This window comes from Mesoplodon bidens, assembly GCF_964165515.1.
Source record: "Mesoplodon bidens genome assembly, chromosome: 5".
NCBI classification, from domain to species: domain Eukaryota; kingdom Metazoa; phylum Chordata; class Mammalia; order Artiodactyla; family Ziphiidae; genus Mesoplodon; species Mesoplodon bidens.
Window position 1 is genome coordinate 51288518 of NC_138161.1, and position 23914 is coordinate 51312431.

Here is a 23914-nt window from a genome sequence, read left to right on the forward strand (position 1 = left end):
GCATGGAATATCATTTTCCATCCCCTCACTTTCAGACTGTATGTGTCCCTAGGTCTGAAATGGGTCGCTTTTAGACAGCATATATACTGGTCTGGTTTATGTATCCATTCAGCCATTCTATGTCTTTTGGTTGGAGCATTTAATCCATTTACATTTAAGGTAGTTATCAATATGTGTGTTCCTATTACTATTTTCTTAAATGTTTTGGTTTGTTATTACAGGTGTTTTACTTCTGTTGTGTTTCCTGCCTAGAGAAGTTCCTTTAGGATTTGTTGTAAAACTGGTTTGGTGGTGATGACTTCTCTTAGCTTTTGCTTTTATGTAAAGTTTTTAATTTCTCTTTCGAATCTGAATGAGATCCTTGCTGGGTAGAGTAATCTTGGTTGTATTTTTTTCTCTTTCATCACTTTAAATATGCCATGCCACTCCCTTTTGGCTTGCAGAGTTTCTGTTGAATGATCAACTGTTAACCTTATGGGGTTCCCTTGAATGTTATTTGTTGCTTTTCTATTGCTGCTTTTAATATTTTTTCTTTGTATTTAATTTTTGATAGTTTTATTAATATGTGTCTTGGCATGTTTCTCCTTGGATTTATCCTGTATGGGGCTTTCTGTGCTTCCTGGACTTGATTAACTATTTCCTTTCTCATATTGGGGAAGTTTTCTACTATAATCTCTTTAAATATTTCTCAGTCCCTTTCCTTTGTTCTTCTTCTTCTGGCACCCCTATAATTCTAATGATGTTTTTAATGTTGTCCCAGAAGTCTCTGAGAGTGTTGTCAATTCGTTTCCTTCTTTTTTTCTTTATTCTTCTCCCTGGCTGTTATTTCTACCATTTTATCTTCAAAGTCTGTTATCTGTTCTTCTGCCTCAGTTATCCTGCTATTGATTCCTTCTAGAGAATTTTTAATTTCATTTATTGTGTGGTTCATCATTTTTTGTTTGCTCTTTAGTTCTTCTAGGTGCTTGTTAAATGTTTCCTTTATTTTCTCCATTCTATTTCCAAGATTTTGGATCATCTTTACTATCATTACTCTGAATTGTTTTTCAGGTAGACTGCCTATTTCCTCTTCATTTGTTTTTTTGGTGGGTTTTTACCTTGCTCCTTTATCTGCTGTGTATTTCTTTGTCTTCTCATTTTGCTTAACTTACTGTGTTTGGGGGTCTCCATTCTGCAGGCTGCAGGTTTGTAGTTCCTGTTGTTTTTGGTGTCTGCCCCCAGTGGGTTAGGTTGGTTAAGTGGGTTGTGTCATCTTCCTCTTTGAGAGGACTGGTGCTGGTATTCTGGTGGATGAGGCTGGATCTTGTCTTTCTGGTAGGCAAGACAGTGTCCGTTGGTGTGTTTTGGGGTGTCTGTGAATTTATTATGATTTTAGTCAGACTCTCTGCTAATGTGTGATGTTGTGTTCCTCTCATGTTAGTTTTTTGGCATAGGGTGTCCAGCACTCTAACTTCCTGGTCATAGAATGGAACTGGATATTAGCATTGAGATGGAGATCTCTGAGAGAGCTTTCGCCATTTGATATTACATGTGTCCAGGTGGTCTCTGGTGGGCCAATGTCCTGAACTCGGCTTTCCCATCTCAGAGGCTCAGGCCTGTCACCTGGCTGGGGCACCAAGACTCTGTCTGCCACCCGGCTCAGAAGAAAAGAAAGAAAAAAAAAAGAAAGAAAATAAAATAAGGTAAAATAAATTTATTAAATTAAAATATTTTTTAAATTATTTAAAATAAAAAATAAAAAATAATTTAACAAAAGGAAGAGAGAGCAACCAAACCAAAAGAAGTAAATCTATGAATGAAAATGAGCACTAAAGAGTATAATAAAAATAAAATGGACAGACAGAACCCTAGGACAAATGGTAAAAGCAAAGCTATACAGACAAAATCTCACAAAGATGCATACACATACACACTCACAAAAGGAGGAAAAGGAAACATGTATTATATATATATATATATATAAAGGAAGAGAGCAACCAAATCAATAAACAAATCTACCAATGATAATAAACTCTAAATACTAAACTAAGATAAACATAAAACCAGAAACAAATTAGATGCAGAAAGCACACCCCAAGTTTACAGTTGATCCAAAAGTCCACCACCTCAATTTTGGCATGATTTGTTGCCTATTCAGGTATTCCATAGATGTAGGGTCCATCAATTTGATTGTGGAGATTTAATAGGCTGCTCCTGAGGCTGCTGATAGCGATTTTCCTTTCTCTTCTTTGTTTGCACAGCTCCTGGAGTTCAGGTTTGGTTTTGGCCTCTCCTCTATCTACAGGTCACCTGAGGGCAACTGTTCTTTTCCTAGACAGGATGCTGTTAAAATGGCAGCTGATTCATGAGCTCTGGCTCACTCAGGCCAGGGGGAGGGAGGTGTACAAAATGTTGGGTGAGCCTGTGGAGGCAGTGGCCAGCATGACATTGCAACTGCCTGAGGTATGCCGTGTGTTCTCCCAGGGAATTTGTCACTGGATCATGGGACCCTGGTAGTTGTGGGCTACACAGTCTTCTGTGAGGGGAGATGTGGATAGTAGCCTCTGCTTGCACACAGACTTCTTGTTGGCTGCAGCAGCAACATTAGTGTTTCATGCCCATCACTGGTGTCTGCGCTGAGATCCATGGCTTGTGCCAGTCTCTGGAGCTCGTTTAGGCGGTGCTCTTAATCCCCTCTCCTTGCACCCCACAAAACAAAGAGGCAAGAAAAAGTCTCTTTCCTCTTCTGCAGTTCCAGACTTTTTCCCAGACTCTCTCCTGGCTAGCTATGGTGCACTAGCCCCCTTATGGCTGTATTCATGCTGCCAACCCCAGTCCTCTCCCTGGGATCTTACCTCCAAAGCCAGAGCCTCAGCTCCCAGCCCCTGCCCCACTCCCGCCCTGGCAGGTGAGCAGACAAGCCTCTCAGGTTGGTGAGAACTGGTCAGCACCGATCTTCTGTGCGGTAATCTCTCCATTTTGCTCTCTGCACCCCTGTTGCTGCACTCTCCACCGTGGCTCTGAAGCTCCCCCCACCCCCGCCCACCTGCAATCTCTGCCAGTGAAGGGGATTTCTAGTGTGTGGAAGCTTTTCCTCCTTCACAACTCCCTCCCAGAGGTTCAGGTCCTGTCTCTATTCTTTTGTCTTTGTTTTTTTCTTTTTCTTTTTCCCTACCCAGCTACATGAGGAGTTTCTTGCCTTTTGGGTAGTCTGAAGTCTTCAGCCAGTGCTCAGTATGTGTTCCGTAGGAGCTGTTCCACGTGTAGATGTATTTTTGGTATATTTGTGGGGATGAAGGTGATCTCCATGTCTTACTCCTCTGTCATCTTGAAGCTATCCTCCTTGGATCTATTCTTTTGTCCCCATTTTATTATTCACTTCATCCAGAAAAGGATCCTTAGAAATAACAGGCAATGTAGGGCTAAAACAGAAAAATATGGTTTCATGGAGAGCAAGAGCAGAAAGTGCTTTAAGAAAGACAAAAATCAACTATGTCAAGTGATGCTGAGATGATTGAGTAAAACAGATCCTTCCCATGCTCCATCCTGTATTGCAAGGGCTAAGAGTCCTTTCCTCAGATTCCTTTCTGGCTAAGGTACTAGACACAATTTAATTTCTGCCATTGAGATGCATTCATGCAAGATTTGAAAGGTAGGGATAAAACAGAAATCATCCTTCCACAGCTCTTAAACAAGTTCTAAAAGACATGAGTGGGTTTAGGAGGTAGACTTCATGTTCCAGTATCTAGTTTCAGTGTCATAAATGAAGGCTAATTGTGGAGGTAGCAACACTGATAGCAGCAGTGGCAGCTTCCTGACTTCTATATTAAATGATTTGGTCTTTAAATCAAAGTAATTTGGTTTTTAAATCGTAGGTTTAGTGTTTTTTAAACTGTTCTTTGCCAAACAATTCTAATGACATTTGACCACCAAATTCTCTGAATTAAACCCCTCTCTGTTTAAAATACCTAGAACTTTGCCTGAGAGAGTATTTGGTAACCAGAGACATTGCAGGAAACTGACTCACAGAATTGGCTTATCTGACTCCATTGTTTTAGAAGTTTGAAAATAGGATACTATTAGTCCATAGATGTGTGCCAAAATATTTACAAACATTATTATCCTGTAATTCCCTGGAATTATATGCTCATTGAAGGTAAGCTCTGGCAGACCAACTGGCTATTGTGACTGATTGTTATGATAAGACTGAGTAATACAAATGATGTGCTGGTTATTCTGATGGAAGTAGAAATTTTTAATTAAAAAAGTAAGTTCAGGGTTTTAAATTCTCAGCTTAAGTAATAATGAAAAACAAGAAAGCTCCCATGTTTATCTTAAAAGAATCTCATATCTCTTGCAGATGCAAGGTTGGGTTGCCAAACCTGAAAAACAGAGCAGAAATTTCTCATTCTATTTGCTAATTATAACATATACGGATTTATCAGCCCCTGAGATCTCATAAAATTTAAAGGATTTACTAGGTCTCTGAAAAGTGGAATGATAATAATTCCATTTGGATGAATTATGATGAATCTAAGGACTTTAACCCAGAAAAAACAAAAATTTTCTCCCAAAGAGCAGAAAAATGTCTCTTTTCCTGCCTAGTGACAGAAGTCCTGCCTTGCCTGGTGATTTGAAATGACCTCACTTGAGGCAGTTACCTTGACCATAGATGGCAGTTGTCCTATTCTCCACCCCTGTCATCCCACTTGTCTTTGGGATTGTAAGTGAATTAAGATCCAAATCTTCAAAGTAGCAAGTATAAATTCTGATCTGGGAGAATCTGGGAGAAAATAGTTTATACCATAAAAGTTAAATGATATTGCTGATTTATATGGACAAATATCTGGGTATTATATGAAGAAATAGATTCAATGAGTTTCATTATGTGAGATAATATGACTATAAAAAAGTGAAATCCTTCTCCAAATATTGGTTCATAAGCAATTCATCTGTGACTTATATTGTAGCACATCAATCTCCATGATAATTAAGATTCTCCAGCCATATGCTGAACTCTATAAGGGAAGAATCTAGGAGAAAATCATACAACTTACCTAAAAACATAATTTTAAATAAAATATCATGTTTTTCTTTGTTGTGTGAAAGCTATTAAGTTTAATTAGGTCTTATTTGTTTATATTTGCTACAGTTATGTCTTTAAAGCATTTTGAGTTTATTTTTGTATATGGTGTTAGAGAATGTTCTAATTTCATTCTTTTACATGTAGCTGTCCAGTTTTCCCAGCACCACTTATTGAAGAGACTCTCTTTTCTCCATTGTATATTCTTGCCTCCTTTGTGTAGATTAATTGACCATAGATGTATAGGTTTATTTCTGGCTTTCTATCCTGTTCCATTGATCAGTGTGTCTGTTTTTGTACCAGTGCCATACTGTTTTGATGACTGTAGCTTTGTATTATATGATCTGAAGACAGGCAGTATGATTCCTCCAGCTCTGTTCTTCTTTCTCAAGATTGTTTTAGCTATTTGGGTCTTTTGTATTTTCATACAGATTAAAAAACATTTTGTTCCAGCTCTGTGAAAAATGCCATTGGTAATTTGATACAGATTTCATTGAATCTGTAGATTGCCTTGGGTTGTATGGTCATTTTAACAATATTTATTCATCCAGTCCTAGAACACAGTATATCTTTCCATCTGTTTGTGTTGTCTTCAATTTCTTTCATCAGCATCTTACAGTTTTTAGAGTACAGTTTTTTTTGCCTCCTTGGGTAGGTTTATTCCTAGGTATTTTATTCTTTTTGATGGGATGGTAAATTTCTCTTCCTAATACTTCGTTGTTATTGTATAGAAATACAACAGATTTCTCTGTATTGATTTTGTATCCTGCAACTTTACCCAATTTTTGATGAGCTCTAGTAGTTTTCTGGTAGCATCTTTAGGATTTTCTGTGGATAGGAGTATCATGTCATTTGCAAACAGTGACAAATTTACTTCTTCCTTTCCAAAATGGGTTCCTTTTACTTATTTTTCCTCTCTGATTGCTGTGGCTAGGACTTCTAAAACTGTGTTGAAAGAACAAGTGTTGAGAATGGGCATCCTTGGTTCGTGATCTTAGAGGGAAAGCTTTCAGCTTTTCACCATTGAGTATGATGTTAGTTCTGGTTTTGTCAGAAATCTGGCCTTTATTATGCTGAGGTATGTTCCCTCTATGCTCATTATCTGAAGAATTTTTTATCATGAATGGATGTTGAATTTTATCAAAAGATTTTTCTGCATCTATTGAGATGATCATATGTTTTAAGCTTCAATTTGTTAATATTGTGTATCACATGGATTTATTTGAGGATATTGAAAAATCCTTGCAACCCTGGGATAAATCCCACTTGATCATGGTGGATGGTCCTTTTAATATATTGTTGAATTCTCTTTGCTAGTAGTTTGGTGAGGATTTTTCCATCTATGTTCATCAGTGATTTACTTTTTTTGTAATTTTCTTTTTTTGTGATATCTTTATTTGGTTTTGGTATCAGGGTGATGGCCTCCTAGAATGAGTGTTGAAGTATTCCTAACTCTGAAAATTTTTGGAACAGTTTCAGAAGGATAGGTGTTAACTCTTCTCTAAATTTTTGGTAGAATTCACCTGTGAAGCCAACTGGTCCTGCACTTTTGTTTGTTCAGAGTTTTTAAATTACTGATTCAATTTAAGTATTGGTAATTGGTCCGATCATATTTTCTATTTCTTTCTGATTCAGTCTTGGGAGATTATACTTTTCTAAGCATTTGTCCATTTCTTTTAGGTTGTCTATATTATTTGTGTTCAGTTGCTTGAAGTAGTCTCTTATGATCTTTTGTATTTCTGTGGTGTCAGTTGTAACTTCTCCTTTTTCATTTATGATTTTGTTGAATTTGACCCTCTCCCTTCATTTCTTGATGAGCCTTGCTAAAGGTTTATCAATTTTGTTTACCTTTCAAACAACCACCTTTTTGTTTCATTGATTTTTTTCTATTGTCTTTTAATCTCTATTTCACTTATTTCTACTCTGATCTGTATGACTTCTTTCCTTCTACTAACTTTGGGTTTTGTTTGTTCTTCTTTCCCTAGTTGCTTTAGGTGTAATGTTAGGTTGTTTATTTGAGATTTTACTTGTTTACTTAGGTAAGCTTGTATTTCCATAAACTCCCCTCTTAGAACTGCTTTTGCCACATCCCATAAATTTTGGGTTGTTGCATTTTCATTTTCATTTGTCTCTGGGTATATTTTTTTTCTTTTTTTTAGAAGAAATCTCACATTTAATTCTGATCAAGCTAAAGTGGCATCTACATAAATGAACATGCTTCTGAGTGGAAATAGAATAGCTGCTAGCTCATTTTTCTTAAACAATGTTTTCTAAACAATCCACCAGTCCATCAATAACCAAAAGCTCAAATCTTGGATGTACATATTGCTATATTCATTATATAGTATATTTACTAGCTTTCTATCTCGCCCACACACACCTTCTTGTTTTTTAACAGAAGTCATGTCCAACGGCCAAAAAATGTTATTAAACTGTATATCTTTAACTTGCAGAGGCCTTAAGGAGTAGTTGGGAAGCTTCAGACTTCTGACCCCCAGTCCACAATCCTGCATTCCCAGGCATGAGGGCAGATCCTGGGACTCATCACAGGGCTCTTCCAGCCCTGGCCCAGGTGGAGTGTGGGCAGTGGATGTAAGGAGGGTGGGGGAGGCTCTGAAGCCTCGTCTGCAAAGGGAATGGCCAGCAGGACTGAGGGACCCTGGGCTCTGCACTGAGCCACAAGTGCTGCCCTTCCAGCCCCAGGGAGGGGGGCCAGAAGCAGCAGAAGCATTTTCTTGCTGCTTCTGGCAAGGTGAGGTGATGTTGAGGAGGGCTTTTAGCTTCTTCCCCCAAATCTGGGTCTCTAACCCTCTAAACTGCAGCAGGTTCCAAAGATACTGACTTCCCAGTCAAAGGGAAATCAACCCAGAACTCACAGGCTGTCATCCTCCTCTCTCCATAGAGGCTGCACTTCACTCCAACACCCTCCTTTCAGGTTCCAAAGGAGAGGCAAAGACTGTGGATGCTTCCAAATGTTGGGAGTGTACATTGTGAAGGATACAGGTAGAAAACACAACTGAGCCACTAAACATTCTTATTCTCAGAAACTAAGCATTTGAGAGAAATTTGCCTGGGGGTCTTGAAACTGTCATGGATCACACTACAAGCTAAACCATTCTCTTCCCATTAATGTGTCGGTCTTCAGCCCCAGGTACCAGTGATTGTTCTTCTCTGGCTGCCTGTACACCATGTCAACAAATAACTGGGGTTTGTCTTCTGCCTTTTTAATTTTCTCTTTGGTTTCTTCAATGATCCACTGGTTGTTTAGTAGTATATTGTCTAGCCTTCACATGTTTGTTTTTTGTTTGTTTGTTTGTTTTGCAGTTTTTTCTTGTACTTCGTTTCTAGTATCATAGCACTATGGTCAGAAAAGATGCTTGGTAGGGTTTCAATTTTCTTAAATTTAGTGAGGCTTGTTTTGTGGCCTAGCATGTGGTCTACATACAGAATGGGAGAACATATTTGTAAACAATGAGATGGACAGGGGCTTGATTTCCATAATATAAAAACTGCAGGGCCTCCCTGGTGGCGCAGTGGTTGAGAGTCCGCCTGCCGATGCAGGGGATACGGGTTCGTGCCCCGGTCTGGGAGGATCCCATATGCCGCGGAGCGGCTGGGCCCGTGAGCCATGGCCGCTGGGCCTGCGCATCCGGAGCCTGTGCTCCGCAACGGGAGAGGCCACAAGAGTGAGAGGCCCGCATACCGCAAAAAGAAAAAAAAAAAAAAAAAAAAAAAAAAAAAAAAAAAACTGCATATACAGTTCAATTAAAAAAAAAGAACCCAATCAAAAAATGAGCAGAATAAAATAGGCTTTTCTCCAAAGAAGATATACAAATGGCAAGCAGGCACATAAAAAATGTTCAACATCACTAATTATTAGAGAAATGCAAATCAAACTACAATGTGGTACCACCTCACACCAGTCAGAATGGCTGTCATCAAAAAGTCTACAAATAATAAATGCTGAAGAGGGTGTAGAGAAAAGGGAACCCTCCTATACTGTTGGTGAGAATTTAAATTGGTGCAGTCACTATGGAGGACAGTATGGAGGTTTCTTATAAAACTAAAAATAGAGTTACCATATGATCCAGCAATCCTACTCTTGGGCATGTATCTGAAAAAGATGAAAACTCTAATTCAAAAAGATACATGCACCCAAATATTCATAGCAGCACTATTTACAATAGCCAAGACATGGAAGTGACCTGAATGTCCATTAACAGATGAATGGATAAAGAAAATGTGGCATATATATATATATATATATATACACACACACACACACATATACACAATGGAATATTACTCGGCCATAAAAAAGAATGAACCAATGCCATTTGCAGCAGCATGGATGGACTTAGAGATTATCATATTAAATGAAGTAAGTCAGACAAAGAAAGACAAATATCATATGATATTGCTTATATGTGGAATCTAATAAAATGATACAAATGAATGTATTTACAAAACAGAAAAAGACTCACAGACATAGAAAACAAACTAATGGTTACCAAAGGGGAAAGGTGGGGTGGAGGGATAAACTGGGAATTTGGGATTAACAGATACACACTACTATATATAAAACAGATAAGCATCAAGGACGTACCGTATAGTACAGGGAACTTTATTCAATATCTTGAAATAACCTACAACAGAAAAGAATCTGAAAAAGAATATATATATATAACATGGAATCAATTTTCTGTATACCTGAAACATTGTAAATCAAATATACTGCAATAAAATAAATTAAAAAATAACATTAAATTAAAAAATTATTGGTGGATAATGCTTGGGAACTAAAGTCATTAAATGTCATACTATGTAGAAGTCATTCTAATTTTTCACGATTATTTTATTAAAACATCAAATATATTAGAATTAATTTAATAAAATTGCATTTTGTGAATTGAATAATCATTTGATTTTGAGAGCCAGAATAAAAGATGATGGAGTAGGAGACAAGATATATTACACTGAAAGAAATATCAGGCTTCCTTTTTAAAATTTATTTATTTATTTATTTATTTATTTATTTATTTATTTATTTATGGCTGTGTGGGGTCACAGACATATGCTCTTAAAATCAGAGCCAAGAGGACTTTTCAAGCCTTCTACACTTAGAATATTTTGTAAGCACTAGAGTTTTCTCCAGGCAGTTAAAAATTCAGGGTACTACTTCTTCTGAAACAATTAGAATTTTTCCTGCTTCTTCTGACAAGTCTTTCCCCCAAGGGTTACCTGTAACTGATGATCAAGGCAGGTGTTTATAGCTTTGTAGTCCAGATCTTCTCACTCTCTTCCTCTAGAAAAGTAGACCTGATGTGCTGTTTATAAAAAATGAATTTGTTGAAACTTTTTATTAAGGAGAGGATACTTTGGCAATAGGCATAATCTCACTCTACATGAATTTTTTGGAGCTTATTCTATTTTATATTGCATTTGAAACAAATTGGTATCATATCAGTGCAAAATAAATTAACCAAATATTTGTCAAACACTGTTTTATTTTATGTGCTATAAACAAAATATGTCACTGACACTTTTATGTTTCTAGTGCCTGAGGACGATTCATTTAGAAAAGGAAAGAAGAAGTGCACTGGAACAAAATGCATGTTATTAAATATTCAATAACAGTTGGCACAGGCACAATTAGACAAGGAGCATCCAGTGAAATAAAACTGTTATATGCTTCGAAAAAAACACACATTTTGATAGATAGGTTAGTGGTCAAATTATTCAGGTTACAATTACAGCAAGAGTAATATGATACTGTTTAAAGGTTCATAAAGCTGCCCTTGGGATATTTAAATCAAAGAGAAGATGACCAAGCAAACCTAATTGGTCTATATTTAGCTTTCTCATTTCAAGTATAGAATTCTTTACTAATGTCGTTTTTATTTTTAAATGTATATTATCTGGCCTTGGAAAAGCACCTAAGATACATGAAATACATGAAAACTAGAAAGGTATTCAGGATTTTGAATTTTCATTATTTTACTTTCCAGGGGAACAAGGAGAGAAAATACTTTAGAAGAAACACATCAATACATCAGTAGAACATACTGCTTCCCATAGAAAATGGGGTACCCTGAATTATATAAAAGTGGTATCTTTGTATTTATTCAGATCATTTTTTCCCCTGAAGAGTATGTGGTAGTTCATGCCTCTATAAATTAAACCGGAGCTAGGATGAATATTAAAGAGTGTGTGGAATTACTGAAGAGAAAGTATTGCTAACTTTAAAAGGATACACAGATGATAATGGAACGAATAGTTGTGATTCACTATTGTACATAAATTTCAAACATGCCACATAAAAATGTAAGGGAATTTTTCATTTTATGGGCTTCTTAGCTTATGGACAATTTTCTTTAGGTAATTCCCTACCCTAGATATCTTGATGGGAAGCAAAACCTGTCTGCCATGACTGAAGCTGAAAATGCCAGATACTATCTTGTCTTCCCTGCAGTTAGGCTGTGGTCATGGGAAAATCAGGGATAATAGCAGCATTATGATTCCAGGGACACTTGTAACACTAGTATAAGTTCTGAGAGGAAGACATAGTACCAAGGAAGCCAAGGAACAAAGCAGATTTAAGAAATATGACAATGAGAGAATTTAGGGTATATTTATGGCAAAGAGGCTTGCCTGTAAGGAAGTAAATCAGAAGCCTACTGTGATTCTTGAGGAAGAACATTGCCCCCTGATCAGGTACCTGTCCTAACAATTATTTGAATGATTGAGCCTTAAAATAATACTGTGCCTTACAAACTTCAGAGAAGGAAGCAGGTTTCAAAAGCTATATATTCCCCAAACATCCACTTTAGAGGTAGTCAACAAGGATAAGAGACAAACCAGATGACTCTCCCAGAGGCTGAGAGCAGGCGTCTGTGAGAATAAAGGACTAAGGAAGTTCCACTTGGAGAACAGAATCAGGTACTTCTCAAGGAACTTTCCTCCTTCTTGTGTTTTCTCTATAAAATTCCAATATCACTATGAATCAGTAATAGCTGTTTGTCTCTTATTAATCAGTTTTTATAATGGAAGTTTTTATTGTGCCTATTGTGTCCGAATTACACCACTCTATATGAAAAGACAGGTACTGAAAACTTGTTTTTATTTTTATTTTCATACATTATAAGAATAGAAGAAATCTCTTCTAGATCTGATGGAGAAAACTCATTTACAGGAAAATTGAACATTAAACTGAATGCCTTAAGTAAGGGGAACGTTGAATTATCTCCCCTGTGTGTGGATGGGATTATGTTCTGGGAGAGAAGGACTGTTCATGGGTGTTTGGTAGCCATATTCAACACATGTGGCTAGCTGTGATGAGAATTATGCCCCCTTTCATGGACTAAAGTTACTTCTGGGAAGATGCTACAGTCAATAACTGTATTTTCAACCCTCCCCTATCCTCACCCCTGATCACTGAATGTATATGGAACCATATTTGTCACCGATGACAAAGGAGCAGAAGTGTTGGGTATCATTTTGGGGTCAATACCAATATGAAGCTTGTGTGCTTTCTCTGTCCTTTCTCTTCTTTAATATTCAAACTTTCAACTGAATATTGAGGGAAGCTGGGATTCATGTAGTGAAGGTATAAAGCCTGTGTCAACATGTAGTCTCGAATAATTGCCAGTATAGTCCATCTCCACCATCACCATCAATCAGAAACACCAATACAATCATACCTCATTTCATTGTTCTTTGCTTTATTGCACTTTACAGATACTGCATTTCTTACAAATTGAAGGACTGTGGCAACCCTGTGTTGTCAGATAATGGTTAGCATTTTTTATCAATAAAATATTTTAAATTAAGGTATGTATATTGTTTTTTAGACATAATGCTATTGCACACTTAATAGACTATAGTATAGTGTGAACATAACTTTTATATGCACTGGAAAACCAAAAAAGTTGTATGAAACAATTTATTTTCACTTTTTTTCAGTAGTCTGGAACCAAACCCGCATTACCTTCAAGGTATGCCTACACTATCTGAATAAAAAAATAATGGTCTAGTGGTGTGATTCACACATATATTGAGTTAGTATTAACCTAATCAAAATGTGCTGTAAAACCTTAAGACAGAGACATGTCAAATGACTCCTTATCCTTATTATAAGCTTATGCTCATATTGAAATAGCCAGCTAGCTAATAACTTTGATGGCATACAATATTTTTTTCATGAAACATAGAGTATATTGTTAATATTATTCCCCCCCACCACCACCACCTTTAAGTATCTGTCAGAGTTTGGTCAGGAAAACAGAATCACTACAAATGTTGTAGAAAAAGGAGATTTCATTAAGGAATTAGAATTTATTTGAATGTGGATAAAGATGGAGCGATGGATGTCTAGAAGTGGGAATCACTGAATCAGAAAAATAGTCACTGGCAAAGCCATGCAAAACACTGGTGTGGGTAGACAAAATACAGCATGAAGGGAAATCCAAGAAACCATTCAGATCTAGACACTGCAGTGCTAAGCCATAACAGGTTTTCTTATAGAGAGCTGTAGAAACTACCACCTGTGTGGAATCTTTGCCTGGAAATTGCTGCCTCTGTGGCAACATCTATTTCAGGGGGAATGACTGCTTCTACAGGACCCCAGCCAAGCACCTGTGGGTGAGTTTGGGACTGCGGTAAGCAAAGCCAGCAGCCAGAAATTTAGGTGGGACTCGAGGCAGGAAGGGAATAAGAACAAGCTGGGGCTCGAGAGGGAACACTTCGTTGTCCATGGTTATTTATGACCTTTGTAGAGAAACTCTGTGAGAAAGATGGCCTCTCTTCCCTTATTCCTTCTGAAATATGCATGAGTTTCTGTAATTAGCTAAGTATAATCTGGACTCTATATTATAAAGGATTCTGGTAAAAATATGTACCCAGCCTTAGACACAAAGTTATTCACAATATTTCTTTATTCTTCATTTTCTTTTTACCATCTGTTGGATCTTTACCCCTTCAGTCCTGATACTGATTTCACTAATTATTCTTCTTGTTATGTCATTTAAATATTTTTAATTGGCTCTTTCATTCTGACATCTTAATTTTGAGGTTTAGACCATTATTTTAAAAACTTTCTTTTTTTCTAATATTAGCTTTAAATCTAGGTATTTCCCTGTTAGCACAGGTTTAGTTATATCCCACAAAGTTTGGTATGTTGTCTCCTTAATATCATTCACCTAAAATTTCATTGTGAAATCTTTTTTGACCTATGGGTTATCCTGAAGTGGTATATTGCTTAATTTACAAATATTTGGTAATTTAGTAAATATTGCTTTGTCACTGACTTTTAATATTTAAAAGTTTACATATAATTTAAATGTTTTCAATTATAGTACATAATTTATGGACCAGTATATGACCTACGTCATGCGTGTTATATGTGAATTTGAAAATAATGTTTTCTACAGTGGTTAGAAGTTTTGATTTATAAATTACAGATGAAATAGGCTTATATTGTTTTCTAAATCTTCTCTGTCTTTATTATATTTTTGTCTACCCCTTATTTTTTGTATGAATTGACAAATTTTTCAAATTACTATAGAGTAGCAAAGGACTTAGGATAGATAAACCAAGTATGAAAATGAAGAAGAAAGCTAGAAGGCTTACCATACAAGATTTCAAGAACTAAAACTACATGAATCCAGTGTGATAGTTGCTTAATGATTGAAATATAAATCAGTGGAAGAGAATAGACAGTCCATAAATATATCTACACTTATATGGCTAATTGATTTTTCACAGATGTGCCAAAGCAATTAAATAGAAAGATAGTATTTTCAAAAAAATATTGCTGAAACAAGTAGATATCTGTATAGAGAGAAAGAAAAGGAACCTCAAGGTTTCCTTTCCATATACACATAAATTAGTTTAAAATGGATCATGGTTCTTAATACACAAACAAACCACTGAATTTCAGAGGAAAACATGAGAAATTTTTGTCATATTAGACTACGTTCCCAAAAACTACATCAAAAACAAAAATTATACCTGAAATTAATTGATAAAATGAACATCATCAAAATTAAAACCTTTTGTCTTCCTGGAAAAGCTGGCAGAGTAGAAGGACCTTGAGTGCACCTCCTCTCGCAAACACACCAAAATCACAACTAAATGCTGAACAACCATCAATTAAAAAGACTGGAACCTACCAAAAAAGATATTCTGCACCCAAAGACATAAAGAAGAAACCAAAACAAGATGGTAGGAGGAGTGCATCAAGAACGGGCCAATTATAATTACTGAAATTAAAAGTGTGATTAAAAACTCCCAACAAACAAAAAACAGGACCAGATAGCTTCACAGGTGAATTCTATCAAACATTTAGAGAAGAGTTAACACCTATCCTTCTGAAACAATTCCAAAAAATTGCAGAGTAAGAAACACTTCAAAACTCATTCTATGAGGCCACCATCACTCTGATACCAAAACCAGACACATACCACAAAAAAAAAAAGAAAGAAAATTACAGGCCAATATCACTGATGAGCATAAATGCAAAAATCCTTAATAAAATACTAACAAACTGAATCCAACAATACATTAAAAGGATCATACACCATGATCAAGTGGGATTTATCCCAAGGATGCAAGGAATTTTCAATATCCAAAAATCATTCAGTGTGATATACCACATGAACAACTTGAAGAATAAAAACCATATGATCATCTCAATAGATTCAGAAAAACCTTTTGATAAAATTCAACATCAATTCATGATCAAAACTCTCCAGAAAGTGGGCATAGAGGGGACGTACCTCAACATAATAAAGGCCATATATGACAAACCCACAGCTAACATCATACTCAATGGTGAAAAGCTGAAAGCATTTCCTCTAAGATCAGAAACAAGACAAGGGTGCTCACTTTCACCACTGTTTTTCAACATAGTTTTGGAAATCTTAGCCATAGTAATTAGAGAGGAAAAAGAAATAAAAGGAATCCAAATTTTAAGGGGAAAAGTAAAATTGTCATTGTTTGCAGATGACATGATACTATACATAGAAAATCCTAAAGACACTACCATAACTGCTAGAGCTTATCAATGAATTCACTAATGTTGAAGGATACAAAATTAATATGCAGAAATCTATTGCATTTCAATACACTAACAATGAAAGATCAGAAAGAGAAATTAAAGAAACAATCCCATTCACCATCATATCAAAAAGAATAAAATAACTAGGAATAAACCTACCTAAGGAGGTGAAAGACCTGTACTCTGAAAACTATAAGATGTTGATGAAAGAAATCAAAGATGACAGAAACATGTGGAAAGATATACTCTCTTCTTGGATTTGAAGAATCAATATTGTCAAAATCACTATATTATCAAAGGCAATCTACAGATTCAATGAAATTCCTATCAAATTACCAATGATATTTTTCACAGAACTAGAACAAATTTTTTTTTAATTTGTATGGAAACATAAAAGATGCCATATAGCCAAAACAATCTTGAGAAAGAAAAATGGAGCTGGAGAAATCAGGCTCCCTGACTTCAGAACATACTACAAAGCTACAGTAAGCCAAACAGTATGGTACTGTCACAAATACAGACATATAGATCAATGGAACAGAATAGAAAGCCCACAAACAAACCCACACAGCTATAGCTAATTAATCTACACAAAGGAGGCAAGAGTATACAATGGAGACAAGACTGTTTCTTCAATAAGTGGTGTTTTGAAGATTGGAATGCTACATGTAAAATAAATAAAATTAGAACATTCTCTAATACTATATACAAAAATAAACTAAAAATGAATTAAAGACCTAAATGTAAGACTGGATACTATAAAACTCTTAGAGGAAAACAGGCAGGACACCCTTTGATATAAATCGTAACAGTATCTTTTTGGATTTATCTCCTAGAGTAATGGAAATAAAAACAAAAATAAACAAATGGGACCTAATTAAACTTAAAATCTTTTGCAGAGCAAAGGAAAACTTCAACCAAATGAAAAGACAGCCTACAAAATGGGAGAAAATATTTGCAAATGATGCGACTGACAAGGGCGTAATCTACAAAATATACAAAGAGCACATACAACTGAATAGCAAAAAAAACCAAACAACCCAATCAAAAAATAGGCAGAAGATCTAAACAGACATTTCTCCAAAGAAGACATACAAAGATGCCTAAAGGCACATGAAAAGATGCTCAACAGAACTAATTATTAGAGAAATATGAACCAAAACAACAATGTGTAATCACCTCACACCAGTCAGAATGGCCATATCATCAAAAAGTCTACAAATAATAAATGCTAGAGAGGGTATGGAGAAAAACGAACCCTCTTATACTTTTGTTGGGAATGTAAATTTGTGCAGCCACTATGGAGAATGGTATGGAAGTTCCTTAATAAACTAAACATAGAGCTACCATATGATCCTACAGTCCCAATCCTGGGCATATATCTGGAGAAAACTATAATTAGAAAATATACATGCACCCCAATGTTCATTGCAACACTATTTACAATAGCCAGACATGTAAGCAACCTAAGTGTCCATCAACAGATGAATGAAGAAAGAAGATGTGGTGTACATATATATTACTTAGCCATATAAAATGAAAAAATGCCATTGCAGCAACATGGATGGACCTACAGATTATCATACTAAGTGAAGTAAGCAAGACAAAGACAACTATCATATGATATCTCTTATATATGGGATTTTAAAAAATGATCCAAATGAACTTATATGAAACACAGAAATTGACCTATAGAATTAGAAAACAAACTTATGGTTACCAAAGTAGAAAAGGGAGTTGGGAGAGGAATAAATTACTGGTTTGGAATTAACATATCACATTACTACATATAAAATAGATAACCAACAAGGACCTACTGTATAGCTTAGGGAACTGACTCAATATTTCATAATAACCCATATGGGAAAATAATCAGAAAAAAAGCATATGTAACTATATATGTGAGTATAACTGAATCACTTTGTCATGTACCTGAAACTAGTACCACATTGTATATTAACTCTACTTCAATTTAAAAAAATAAAACATTTTACTCTTTACAGGATATTTAATATAAGAATATTGCAAGTCAAAAACTATGAAAATAATTTGTAAAACAAATGTCTATCAAAGATCTTGTATCCAAAATGTATAAAGCACTTCTATAATAAGAAAATATTAGCAACAAAAATATTGGCAAACTACACAGATATCTCAAAAAAGAAGATACATGAATGTGTAATATAACAAAAAGAAACTTGCATCATCACTGGTTATCATAGAAATACAAATTGAACCTACAATAGACCTACACACACACACACAAGTGAGCATGCAAACAGCAAAAGTAAAAATGACTGACACAATGTAGTTTTGGCAAGGATGTGGAGCCACTGCCTCCCTCATTCCTTGCTCATGGGAATTCAAAATGTTAGAGCCACTTTGGAAAACAGTATGGCATACATTTAACATAAAACACAATCATTCTGAAGAGACACCTTCAAGATGGTGGAGGAGTAAACATGGAGATCACCTTCCTCCTCATAGATACATCAGAAATACATCTACATGTGGAACAACTCCTACAGAACACCTACTGAACACTGGCAAAAGACCTCAGACTTCTCAAAAGGCAAGAAACTCCACATGTACCTGGGTAGGGTAAAAGAAAAAACAGAGACAAAAGAATAGGATGGGACCTGCACCTCTGGGAGAGAGTTGTGAAGGAGGGAAAGATTCCACACACTAGGAAACCCCTTCACTGGCGGAGATGGGGGGTGGTAGGGGCGAAGCTCTGGAGCCACAGAGGAGAGCACAGTAAGAGGGGTGCAGAGGGCAAAGCAGAGAGATTCTCACACAGAGGATTGGTGCCGATCATCACTCACCAGCCTGAGAGGCTTGTCTGCTCACCTGCCAGGGCAGGTGGGGGCTGGGAGCTGAGGCTACAGCTTCGGAGGTCAGAGAGAGGACTGGGGTTGGCTGCATGAACACAGCCTGAAGGGGGTTAGTGCACCACAGTTAGCTGGGAGGGAGTCTATGAAAACGTCTGGAACTGCCTAAGAGGCAAGAGACCACTATTTAGGGGTGTGCGAGGAGAGGGGATTCAAAGTACCGCCTAAACGGGTTCTAGAGACGGGTGCAAGCTGTGGCTATCAGTGTGGACACAAGAGAAGGGCATGAAACACTAAGGCTCCTGCTGCAGCCACCAAGAAGCCTGTGTGCAAGCACAGGTCACTAGCCACACCTCCCCTCCCAGGAGACTGTGCAGCCCATCACTACCAGGATCCCATGATCCAGGGACAATATCCCTGGGAGAACACCCGGCATGTCTCAGGCTGCTGCAATGTCATGCTGGCTTCTGCCACTGCAGGTTTGCCCTGCATTCTGTACCCCTTCTTGCCCCTGGCCTGAGTGAGCCAGAGCCCCCTAATCAGCTGTTACTTTAACCCCATCCTGTAGGAGAGAAGAACAGACACCCTGAGGTGACCTACACTCAGAGGCGGGGCCCAATCCAAAGCAGAACCCCAGGAGCTGTGGGAACAAAGAAGAGAAAGGAAAATTTCTCCCCGCAGCCTCAGGAGCAGCGGGTTAAATCTCTACAATCAACTTGATGTATGCTGCATTTCTGGAATACCTAAATAGACAATGAATCATATAAAAAATGGGGCAATGGATTTTGGAAGCAACTGTAGACTTGGGGTTTGCTTTCTGGATCTAATTTGTTTCTGGTTTTATGTTTATCTTAGTTTAGTATTTAGAGTTTATTATCATTGGTAGATTTGTTTATTGATTTGATTGCTCTCTCAATTTTTTTAACATATATATATATTTCCTTTTACTCTTTCTGTGAGTGTGTATGTGTATGTGTATGCTTCTTTGCCCTCTTCTTTCTCTCTTTTTTTATGACTATTTATTTTTTATTTTAATAACTTTCTTTTCTTCTCTCCCTCTCTCTCTTTCTTTCTTTCTCTCTTTTTTCTTTCTTTCTTTCTTTCTTTCTTTCTTTCTTTCTTTCTTTCTTTCTTTCTTTCTTTCTTTCTTTTTCTCCCTTTTCTTCTGAGCCCTGTGGCTGACAGGGTCTTGGTGCTCCAGCCGGGTTTCAGGCCTGTTCCTCTGATGTGGGAGAGCTAAGTACAGGACATTGGTACACCAGAGACCTCAGGGCCCCACATAATATCAAACAGTGAACTCTCTCCCAGAGATCTCCATCTCAATGCTAAGACCCAGCTCCACTCAACGACCAGCAAGTTACAGTGTTGGACACTCTATGCCAAACAATTAGCCAGACAGGAACACAACCCCAGCCATTAGCAGAGAGGCTGCCTAAAATCATAATAAGGTCACAGACACCCCAAAACAACACAGGACGTGGTCCTGCCCACCAGAAAGACAAGATCCAGGCTTATCCAAAAGAACACAGGCACGAGTCCCCTCCACCATGAAGTCTACACAACCCACTGAACCAACCTTAGCTACTGGGGACAGACACCAAAAACAATGGGAACTACGAACCTGCAGGCGGCAAAAAGAAGAACCCAAACACAGTAAGTGAAGCAAAATGAGAAGACAGAGAAGCACACAGCAGATGAAGGAGCAAGGTAAAAACCCACAAGACCAAACAAATGAACAGGAAACAGGCAGTCTACCTGAAAAAGAATTCAGACTAATGATAGTAAAGATATCCAAAATCTTGGAAATAGAATGGAGAAAATACAAGAAAGGTTTAACAAGGACCAAGAAAAACTAAAGAGAAAACAAATAATGATGAACAACATAGTAAATGAACTTAAAAATTCTCTAGAAGTATTGAATAGCAGAATAACAGTGGCAGAAGAACAAATAAGTGACTGGGAAGAAAAAATAGTAGAAATAACTACTGCATAGCAGAATAAAGAAAAATGAATGAAAAGACTTGAGGACAGTCTCAGAGACCTCTGGGACAACATTAAATGCACCAACATACAAATTATAGGTGTCCCAGAAGAAGAAGAGGGAAAGAAAGGGACTGAGAAAATATTTGAAGAGATCATAGTTGAAAACTTCCCTGATATGGGAAAGGAAATAGTCAATGAAGTCCAAGAAGTACAGAGAGTGCCATGCAGGATAAATCCAAGGAGAAACACACCAAGACACATATTAATCAAACTATCAAAAATTAAATACAAAGAAAAATTATTAAAAGCAGCAAGGGAAAAACAACAAATAACATACAAGGGAATCCCCATAAGGTTAATGGCATATCTTTCAGCAGAAACTCTGAAAGCCAGAAGGGTGTGGCAGTACATATTTAAAGTGATGAAAGGGAAAAACCAAGAATCAAGATTACTCTACACAGCAAGGATCTCATTCAGATACGACAGAGAAATTAAAACCTTTATAGACAATCAAAAGCTAAGAGAATTCAGCAACACGAAACTAGCTTTACAGCAAATGCTAAAGGAACTTCTCTAGGGAGGAAACACAAGAGAAGGAAAAGAACTATAAAAACAAAACCCCAAAACAATTTTAAAAAATGGTAACAGGAGCATACATATCGATAACTTCCTTAAATGTAAATGGATAAAATGCTCCAACCAAAAGACATAGACTGTCTAAATGGACACAATAATAACACCCATATATATGCAGTCTACAAGAGACCCTCTTCAGACCTAGGGACACATACAGACTGAAAGTGAGGGGATGGAAAAAGATATTCCATGCAAATGGAATTCAAAAGAAAGCTGGAGTAGCAATTCTCATATCAGACAAAATAGACTTTAAAATAAAGACTATTACAACAGACAAAGAAGGACACTACATGGTGGTCAAGGGTTCAATCCAAGAAGAAGATATAACAATTGTAAATATTTATGCACCCAACATAGGAGTACTTCAATACATAAGGCAAATGTTAACAGCCATAAAAGGGGAAATTGACAATAAAACAGTCATAGTAGGAGACTTTAACACCTCGTTTTCACCAATGGACAGATCATCCAAAATGAAGGTAAATAAGGAAACACAAGCCTTAAATGATACATTAACAAGATATCCTTCATTGATATTTATAGGACATTCCATCCAAAAACAACAGAATACACTTTCTTCTCAAGTGGTCATGGAACATTCTCCAGGACAGATCATATCTTGGGTCACAAATCAAGGCTTGGTAAATTTAAGAAATTTGAAATCATATCAAGTAACTTTTCCAACTACAACGCTATGAAACTAGATATCAATTACAGGAAAAAATCTGTAAAAAATACAAACACATGGAGGCTAAACAGTACACAAAAAAATAACCACAGATAATTGAAGAAATCAAAGAGGAAATTTAAAAAATACCTAGAAACCAATGACCATGAAAACACAATGTCCCAAAACCTATGGGACGCAGCAAAAGCAGTTGTAAGAGGGAATTTTATAGCAATACAATCCTACATCAAGAAACAAGAAACGGGCTTCCCTGGTGGTGTAGTGGTTGAGAGTCTGCCTGCCAATGCAGGGGACATGGGTTTGAGCCCTGGTCTGGGAGGATCCCAGATGCCACGGAGCGGCTAGCCCCGTGAGCCACAATTACTGAGCCTGCGCCTCTGGAGCCTGTGCTCCGCAGCAAGAGAGGCCGCGATGGTGAGAGGCCTGCGCACCGCGATGAGGAGTGGCCCCCACTTGCCGCAACTAGAGAGGGCCCTCGCACAGAAACAAAGACCCAACACAGCCATAAATAAATAAATAAAATTAAAAAAAAAAAAAGAAACAAGAAACATCTCAAGTAAACAACCTACCCTTATGCCTAAAGCAATAAGAGAAAGAAGAACAAAACAACCCCAAAGTTAGCAGAAGGAAAGAAATCATAAAGATTAGATCAGAAATAAATGAAAAAAAAATGATAGAAACAATAGGTAAGATCAATAAAACTGAAAGCTGGTTCTTTAAGAAGGTAAAGAAATTTGATAAACCATTAGCCAGACTCATCAAGAAAAAAAAAAGGGAAGACTCAAATCAATAGAATTAGAAATGAAAACGAACAAGTAACAAATGACACTGCAGAAATATGAAACATTATGAGAAATCAACACAAGCCAATAAAACGGATAACCTGGAAGAAATGAACAAATCCTTAGAAAAGCGCAACCTTCTGAGACTGAACCAGGAAGGAATAGAAAATATAAGGAGAGAAAGCACAGCACTGAAATTGAGACTGTGATTTAAATTTTCCAACGAACAAAAGCCCAGGACCAGATGGCTTCACAGGCGAATTCTGTCAAACATTTACAGAAGAGGTAACACCTATCCTTCTCAAACTCTTCCAAAATATAGCAGAGAGAGTATCATTCCCAAACTCATTCTATGAGGTCACCATCGCCCTTATTCCAAACCAGACATAGATGTCACTGCGAAATAAAACTAGAGACCAATACCTCTGATGAACATAGATACAAAAATCCTCAACAAAATAGAGCAAAGAGAATCCAACAGCACATTAAAAGGATGATACGCCATGGTCAAGTGGGGTTTATCCCAGGAATGCAAGGATTCTTCAATATACCCAAATCAATCAGTGTGATATACCAAATTAACAAATTGAAGGATAAAAACCATATGATCCTCTCAGTAGATGTGGGAAAAGCTTTCAACAAAATTCAACACCCATTTATGAGAAAAGCCCTCCAGAAAGTAGGCATAGAGGGAACTTACCACAACATAATAAAGGTAATATATGACAAACCCAAATCCAGCATCATTCTCAGTGGTGAAAAACTGAAACCATTTCCTCTAAATCAGGACCTAGACAAGGTTGTCCATTCTCAACACTACTATTCAACATAGTTTTGGAAGTTTTAGCCACAGCAGTCAGAGAAGAAAATAAATAA

General features: G+C 36.9%; 1 long non-coding RNA gene across 5 annotated transcripts in view; it reads right to left on the minus strand.

Moving 5' to 3' along the window:
* Positions 1-23914, minus strand: part of LOC308617275 — a 208126-nt gene that overhangs the window by 127436 nt on the left and 56776 nt on the right. For 3 of the 5 annotated variants that reach the window (XR_014015845.1, XR_014015846.1, XR_014015847.1), the window contains 2 exons: positions 10304-10389; positions 9669-9725 (listed from right to left, as the gene is read on the minus strand). This is a non-coding gene — a long non-coding RNA (uncharacterized lncRNA). Of the gene's footprint in view, positions 1-1438; positions 3402-4627; positions 4763-9668; positions 9726-10303; positions 10390-23914 lie in introns of those variants that run through there. The other 2 variants (XR_014015848.1, XR_014015849.1) reach the window with 2 other exon arrangements.